Source organism: Carlito syrichta, unplaced genomic scaffold (assembly GCF_000164805.1).
Source record: "Carlito syrichta isolate Samal-C Ts95f unplaced genomic scaffold, Tarsius_syrichta-2.0.1 Scaffold130397, whole genome shotgun sequence".
In the NCBI taxonomy this organism is placed as follows: Eukaryota; Metazoa; Chordata; class Mammalia; order Primates; family Tarsiidae; genus Carlito; species Carlito syrichta.
This window is the reverse complement of record NW_007074493.1, coordinates 227,319-236,021: the sequence shown is the minus strand read 5'-3', so window position 1 is coordinate 236,021 and position 8,703 is coordinate 227,319. Positions and strand designations below refer to the sequence as shown.

The 8,703-nt window shown below is 45.5% G+C and overlaps 1 pseudogene across 1 annotated transcript; it reads left to right on the top strand.

Annotated features, from left to right (window-relative positions):
* Positions 1-7,899: 7,899 nt before the first annotated feature.
* Positions 7,900-8,436, top strand: LOC103250398 (annotated as a pseudogene). Its single transcript, XR_503663.2, has one exon. The product of XR_503663.2 is annotated as a 60S ribosomal protein L21 pseudogene (transcript).
* Positions 8,437-8,703: the final 267 nt, after the last annotated feature.

Genomic DNA, 8,703 nt, shown 5'->3' with positions numbered 1-8,703 from the left:
TGTGTGTGAGAGAGAGAGAGAGAGAGAGAGAGAGAGAGAGAGAGAAACCCAGAGGAACAATCCAGGAATTCTAACATCAGAATAATAGAAATTCCAAAACAGAGACACTAGAGGAGTTAAGATGATCAAGAAACAATACAAGATAATTTCCTAGAACTGAATGACCTGAATCTACATACTGAAATGGCCTATTAATACTGGGCTAATTGGATATCCACATGAAAAAGAAATGAATCTTAATCCTGATATCATATCATTTGCAAAAATTAATTCAGGATGGATCATAGACCTAAATGAAAAAAAGTAAAGCAATGAAATTTCTAGGGAAAAAAACCCCCAGAAGAATAGCATCATGTCTTTGGGATGAGCAAAAATTTCTTAAACAGAGTACAGAAATTACTAATCATATAAGAAAATATCATTAAATAAGACCCTGTTAAAATTAGGAACTCCTCTTTTGTAAGAGACTAAGACAGTGAAAAGGCAAGTTATAAATATATATATATTTCCAACAAAGGTGTTATATCTAGAGTCTATAAAGAAACTCTACAAATTCATAAAGTAAGAAACTTTTGCTTTTAAGAATGAGCAAAAGATTTGAATAGTCACTTTATAAAATAGTCAATAAAAGAAGTACAAAATTATCAATAAACATATTAGAAAGTACTCAATATTATTAGTCATCAGGGAAATGTCAATTAAAACCCTAATAAAATACCACTAGACTCCTACTGGAATTGCAAAAATAAAAGGTTTGAAAGTACTGGCAAGAATATGAAACAGATGAAACTCCCAAGCATTGCTGGTGGTAGTTTAAGTTTGTACAACCACTTTGGAAAGCTGTTTGGCAGCATCTACAAAAGCTAAATATATGCTTATTCTGTGATCCAACAATTCTACCTCTAGACATAGACTCAAGAGACATAAATACTTATTTCTACCAAAAGACATGTACAAGAATGTTGTTGAAGCACTGTTTATAATAGCTCAGAACTGGGGACAATTCCAAATGTCCATCAACATTTCTTTTAAACAAGTTGTGGTATATGCCCACATTGAAATATTATGCAGCAATAAAGAATAACTAACAATCTCTACATGGAACAACATGGGTGAGTGTCAGAGAAATAGTGTGAAGCAAAAGAAACCAGGCACAAAAGGGTACTTACTGTAAAAGACCAGTTATATGAAACTCAAAAAAGGAAAAATTAATCTGTGGTGAGGGAGGTAGAACAGTGGCTACTCTTGGAAAGTTATGGACTAGGAGGAGGCCTGAAGGGACTTACTGGAGGCTGAAAATGTTTATATCTTGATATACGTTTATGTAGTTTAAACTACGTTATGATATTTCTTTTTTGTTTTTTTTTGAGTTGGAGTCTCACTCTGTCGCCCAGACTGGAGTGCAGCGGCCGCTCTCGGCCACCGCAGCCTTGACCTGCTGGGCTCCGGCGATCCTTCCGCCTCAGCCTTCCAAGTAGCTGGAACTGCAGGCACGCACTACCACGCCCGGCTAATTTTTTGATTTATTGTTGAGATGAGGTCTCGCTGCCCAGGCGGGTCTCGAACCCACAGGCTCAGGTAATCCACTCATCTCTGCCTCCCGAAGGCATGGGATTACAGGCTAAGCCACCGAGCCCGGCCTACGATATTTCTTACAATAATTACAGACCAAAATGTAAGTTTCAATTTAAAATAAGAAAAAAAGTGCGCCTTGAGTGCCCAACACAGTAAATAAAAAGAGTCCACACCAATTTGCACACCACTGTGAGTCAGAAGAGCCATAGGAGAAAAGAACATTCTAAAGATTTCCAAGAGGGCAGCCAGGTCACTTACAAAGGAATAAGAACCACACTGGCATCAGACTCTCATCAGCAACATCAGACACCTTCACAATTCTGAAAGAAATGATTTTCAGTCTAAAAATTCCATATTCCGCCAACTATTATTCAAGTTGCGGGGATTGGTAAAATTTAACTCCCATGAATTCTTTTAAGGAAGCAATCTGAGGATGTGTTGCAATAAGTGAGAGAATACACCATGAATGGGGAAGACTGGGAACGCAAAAAGCTCTATGCAGAACCCAGAGGAGTAGGAATGAGTTCCAGGGCTGGAACAGAACCAAAGAGCAAGCAGTCCGGGTTGGAGCAAGAAGAGGCAGGCAGGCAGGAATGGTTATGACCCTGGGAGAAAAAGGAGATTGAATATAAAGACCTTAAAAAACGGAGAATGTGATAAAGACAGGACAAAAGAATAAAGGTAACTCAAAATTTATGACCATGACACTTACATGCAAGCCTGTACCTAGGCACAACTACGATCATAGCACACTACTTGAGTTGGCAGTGAACAGTCTTTACTTAGGCCCCATAATAGAAATACTTTTCAATGAGTTTTCCACTCTTAGAATCAATCTGAGAGACTTATTATGGTTACAGAATAAATGTAAATGTATCAGTTTTTATAATGTAAAAGTAGAAGCATAGATAACAGAGTTCAGAGGTAGGAGTGGGAGAGGTGAGGTTCAGGGAAGGAAGGATGGGGGTATCGATCTCCTCTTTGTACAGCATACAAGTTCTCCTTTCACCAAGCACATCTCTAGAGGATGGAAGATTACAAAGGTAACCAGCAGAACTAAAAATAGAGATATGGCAGGAGGGATGGAGGTGGTGTGAGTGAGATAAATCCTTGTCTACTCTAGCAGTAAGCCAATAGATTGTGTCTAAAATTGATGAATCAAGAAATATAAGTAGAAGCATATTATTTAGAAAAATGGAGGTAAATATAAGAAGAGACGTTTTAAAAAGTTAGATTTGGCTGCCTAGGGGAAACAGGACAGGGAGTAGGAAGTAGTTTAGTAGGGCACTGTTTTTAACCTTGTGCATATATGACTTCAAAAAGCAGTTTTTTAAAAAAAAGACAGACATAGGTTATATCTAGGAGGAGATTATAAAAATCCTTGTCTTTTTCTAACAATGATTAAGGCTTCAAGGAGCCCCTAGATAGTCCCTACCTGCAATGGGATTTCTAGTTATACTTTGACATCTGGGACTGTGAACACATTCAGTCTTTACAGGAGCAGAGATGTGGGTACTTTGAAATGTCACTAGTTTTCTTGCTGGGGCTTCTCTGTGATAAACTTCCTCTCCCCCTTCTTCCCCCTCAAAAATACAATTTTCAATACATAGCAAGCTCATAAATAACTTGGGTCACCACGGCTCCTAATGAAACAGTGACAAATGCTATATCTTCATGGGATCAGGAGAAATAACAGGGGGAACATGCAGAGGGGCTGAGCCCCCAGAGCTCTGAGATTTTATTAAAAATCCTTTATGTTTCATGTGGCCCATTAAAATGATTCTCCCTCAGTATAATTAAGTCTTGCTCAGAGACATAGCTGCTTTATTAGGAGAACACAGTCTAAGCTACTCCTGGGCTTCGAGGTTGCCCAAGAAGGTGAAAAATGGGCTGGCCTAGGGTTCTCCTTCTAGCTTCCCTAAAAGACAACTATACTGCCTCTGAGAGTCCCTGGTACTCCCTGAGCCTCAATGTCTTCCTCTGTGAAATGGGAGGGTCAGACAGGATATGTGTTCCTAATCTGTGATCCGTGGACAGATTTCTCTCCCTCCACGGAATGTGAGACCACACATGTAATTTTGTACACCATTTCAGAAGGCTTATTGTTCCCCAAAATCCATCTATAATATTCCAAGGTCATTCATTCTAGCTTGGATACTCCAGGATTTGTCTCTTTCCCTTCTCCATGGCTCACAGCCTACAGAACTGGCTCCAGTTTTAATCAGATCCATGTTTTAACTGGGTGAAGCAGAGTTCGCCATGAAAGTCCTTGCCTTCCGAAGGTACCAGCTTCTGTCAAGGCCTGTCTGGCGGTATCTGTAGACTCCACTGGCTTGCAGACATCTGACCTGGGGATGTCCTGCATGATCAGCTTGCCAGCCTGGGCTGGACCCAGTTCCCTCTGGTTCAGACCCTGTGGAACTCTGAATCCCTGTCTCTGAGGGAGGCATCCTAGGCTTCTTCCTGCAGATGTGATGTGCAGGGGAACTCTGTGTGCCTCACTCTCAGGGCTCCCAGGCTAGCACCTGCAGGTTCTCTAGTTATTCTATACCCCATAGGCCCCTGCCACACTGGAATTCAACTAAGTAAATGATTCTCCGCTTCTCAAGCAAATCTCCCCCCCAACTCTCCCAATACTGGGACGGCCCATGCACCTTGTCCCCCTCCCTCCACAGTGTTTGTGCTCACCTGTCTCCTTGGCTCCTCATCAGCCTGGCACATCTTTCCCAGTCTCCTCAGCTATTGATAGTGCTTAAAAGAATAATAACCACCATGTCTTGAGCATCTTCTACATGCCCGATGCTGGACACAATGTCTCTCCATCTCCATGGTTACAGAGGAAAAAAATAGACACTCAGAGAGGTTGAGGAGTGTGGCCAAGGACACACAGCCAGCAATGGCCATGATAAGCAGACTTACAAGATAGATCCTAATGACCCAATGATCCCTGCTTTTTGGTGTTCATGCCTTTGTGTAATTCCCTCTCTGAAATTGTGGGCTGGACCTAGTGACTTGATTCTAATCAACAGAATACGGCAAAGGTGATGCGATGTCACTTTTGTGATTGGGTTACAAATGATTGTGACTTCAGTGCTGCTGGAAGACTCTATTGTCCACTCAGCTTGCACACTGATGAAGCAAACTGCCATGTGGGAGAGGCCCATGCAGCCAGGACTGGAGGCCCTCATTGCAACAACCTGCAAGAAACAGAAACTTGCCAAGAACCATGCAAGTGAGCTTGGAATTAGAGTCTTCCCTAATCAAACCATCAGATAAGACTGCAGACCTTGGGCTGACACCTTTTCTGTTTTTCTTTTTTTTGAGTTGGGGTCTTACTCTGTCACCCAGGCTGGAGTGCAGTGGCATAAACATGGCTCACAGCAGCCTTGACCTGGGCTCAGGCAATCCTGCCTCAGCCTTCCAAGTAGCTGGAACCACAGGCATGTGCCACCAACTCAGATAATTAAATTTTTTTTTTTGTAGACACAAGGTCTCACTATGTTGCTTAGGCTGGCCTCGAACTCCTGGGCTCGTGTGATCCTTCCACCTTAGCCTCCCCAAGTGCTGGGATTACAGGTGTAAGCCACCATGTCTGGCCTGGATTGACACCTTGATTACAGCCTGTGAGAAACCATGGCTTGTAGAGGACCCAGTTACGCTGGACCCAAATTCCCAGCCCACAGTTACTGTAGATAATGAATATGTTGTTTTAGTTGCTAAATTTTGGGAATACTTGTTACTCAGCAGTAGATAACTAATACGATGGCCAATCCGAGGTCTAAAGTCAGGTTTTTGGCACTAAAGCTCTGGGCTGGTTCCATTACACCAGGCTGCCTCTCTCTACCTTTGCGATTCAGACTGGTGAGGAGAAGCAGCAGGCAGTTGGCACCTGTAGCACCCCAGCTTCCAGCACAGGGCTCACATATGCAGTGGGGGGCCTGGGAGCAATGACAGAGCCATGCCTGGAGGCTGGAGGGATGGTTAGTAAAAGAGAAGAGCACTGGCCAGGTGGCTTGGAGATTCGGTTCCCTCTGTCTTGGCTCCTAGTGTTGCTTGTGACCTCTGACAGGTATTTCATTCTTTGGGCCTCTGTGTCTCTGTGAAAAATGGGGTGGCTGATTGCGGGCATGGCTAAGGCTTATTTCTACCTGGCTCTTCTGCATGAGAGCTAGATCCTCTGGCTTCAGGAGGCCTTTCCAGGCAGCCCCAGCTCCAGGGCGAAGTGAACCCAGAGGCACAAGGCCCAGCTTCTAAAGCCCATCCTTGCCTGTCTATCTAAAATTCACCATTAGCTTTCATAGTCATTATCTACATTTTCCCCACCTGTAGAATGGGGATTATTAACGTGTGTAAGGTTTTACTAATCCCATTTCACAGAATAGAAAAATGAAGACTCAGAGAGGTAAAGTTACTTGCCCAGGGCAGCACAGCTAGAAAGAAGATGAGCTACCTTCACCTTGGTGTTTGGGCTGTGCCTGGGCCCTTCACTGCTGTCCCAGGGCTTCAGACCTGTAGGGATCCTGGGTGAATCTTCACTCAGGCTCTCAGTTCTCTTGCCTGGAAATCAGGCACTGGGCCCAGATCATTTCTGAGGAAACTTTCAGCCTGGGTTCTTGCTCCCAAGTGGAGCCTGGGCCTGTCTGGTCCTCAGATGGGAGGTGCAAACATCCTGGACTCACTCTGGCTTGGTTGCTGATGAAAAAGGTCTGCTTCGGCTTCACTGAGCCTTTCAGAATCTTGGGCCCTGGAAGCCGAGTGTCGTGCTTAATTATTCAGAAACCCATATATCCTCTGTAAGCAAGAAATCCACGCCGACAGGCGGGAAATGCCATACATTGTTTATTGCTCTTTGCTTCAAGTCTGGAGTGGGAGGCAAGGGCTGGGCAGCATCTCTGGCTGCTGGAGGCAAATCCCTGCTCACATTTGGGTGGAGATGCTCCCATCTTACCAGGCTGGGCTAGGGGAAGTGAGTCCTGTGATCCAGGTTCCCCTTCTTCCATGAGCCTCCTAACTAACTTTCAGAAAGCTACTGTCCCCTTGGAGTTCCCGCTTTCCCTTTTGAGAAATGGGTTCATTCCACCCTGCCCCCTAAACAGTGAGTTCTGAGGGTCACTCAGGGCTGAGAGAATTTCTGAATTGTGGAGTTGAATAATGTTGGTGATGGGGTGCGTCTGGTCCGTTTTGTGACCCAGGGGCTGGGCAGGGAAGGAAGAGTAGAGAGCACAGGAGGGAGTGGGGTTGTTTTTGTCTCATGAGTTTTGAGAGAAGCAGAATGCTCGGCCTCTCCTTCCAGGGCTTAATCTCAACCCTCCAAGGTTTCTTCTTGCAGGGACTCTTGGGGAGCTGTGTCTGTGTATCCAGGCTTTGGATCACGATGGCAGGAAGTAGCTGTCAGTTCACCAGGGGAGGAGAGAAACAAGCAGGCCCATGGCTAGGCTGAGGACTTTGCTGAACTGAGCGGACCTACTCTCGTTCAGCAGCCCTGTGTGTTGGTTGGCCCAAAGAATTTCTCAAGTTGGGGTTATGACACCACTCATTGATTCATAAATTCAGTCACTTAGACGTGTACTTGACCAGCATGTAGTGAGCATGACTCTTAGCAAGGCTGCAGGCTCAGCTCTGAGCAGAGTATGTGTGTGTGTTTGTGTGTGTGTGCGCGCGCGCGTGCACGCACACATGCACACGCGTGCGTGCGTGCGTGCACACACAGACACAAAGACAGGGTTAAGGTGCAGTCCCCCAGGGTCTCACAGTTAAGTAGGGGAGGCAGCCACACACTAGGGGCTGGGATGAGAGCCTGTACTGGACAGAGCAAGCTACCAAGGGAGGCATGGTCCATTCTTCACTGGATGTAGTGAAGAGAGAATATCAGGGAAGACTTCTGGGAGGAGGGGATCCTCATGTCATATAGGATGCTTTAAGGGTTAGTATATGATATAAATTTTTTAAGATTTACAGTATAAAGAGGGTGTGAGTGGAGGAGACCAGGACAAATGGCCACATCATCCAAGTTATCCACAGAATTGGGTTGTGGGGACCAAACTCCTCCCTCCCTCCCGTGTGCAGTGTTCTGCATCTAGGTCATGGTCCTCACCCCTAAGCACTCATTGCAAAAGACCCCTGGAGTCTTCACACCACAGGGTGAGTGGCTGGACTGGGACTAGCCTTCTACCCTCCAGACTCCCAGACTCTTGCTACCCTGCCATTGTCCCTGTCCTTCACGGGCTCTTATAGCTGAGACTGTCCTCCACTGAGGTCTTCTGTATCATGAGGGGTCTCCACTCCCTGGAAACTCACAGAGGAAGGCTCAAGAGTTGGGGGACTTCCTTTTGGCCGGAACTGTTATCTCCCAGTAATTCGCCAAAATGACGAACACAAAGGGAAAGAGGAGGGGCATGCGGTCCATGTTCTCCAGGCCATTCAGAAAACATGGAGTTGTTCCTTTGGCCACATACATGCGAATCTATAAAAAAGGTGATATTGTAGACATCAAGGGAATGGGTACTGTTCAGAAAGGAATGCCCCACAAATGTTACCATGGCAAGACAGGAAGAGTCTACAACGTCACCCAGCTTGCTGTTGGCATTGTTGTTAACAAACAAGTCAAGGGCAAGATTCTTGCCAAGAGAATTAATGTGCGAATTGAACATATTAAGCACTCGAAGAGTCGAGATAGCTTCCTGACACACGTGAAGGAAAATGACCAGAAAAAGAAGGAAACCAAGGAGAAAGGCACATGGGTTCAGCTGAAGCGCCAGCCTGCTCCACCCAGAGAAGCACACTTTGTGAGAACCAACGAGAAGGAACCTGAGCTGCTGGAACCTATTCCCTATGAATTCATGGTTTAATAGGTGTCAAAAATAAAAGATCTCAGCTGGGCTCGGTGGCTCAGCCTGTAATCCCACGCTTTGGGAGGCTGAGGTGAGTGGATTGCCTGAGCCCGCAGGTTTGAGATCCCCCCGGGCAACTTGGCGAGACCTCATCTCTACAATAAATCAAAAAATTAGCCAGGTGTGGTAGCGCGGGTCTGTAGTTCCAGCTACTCAGAAGGCTGAGGCAGAAGGATCACCGGAGCTCAGCAGGTCGAGGCTGCGGTGGCCGGGAGGGGCCACTGCACTCCAGTCTGGG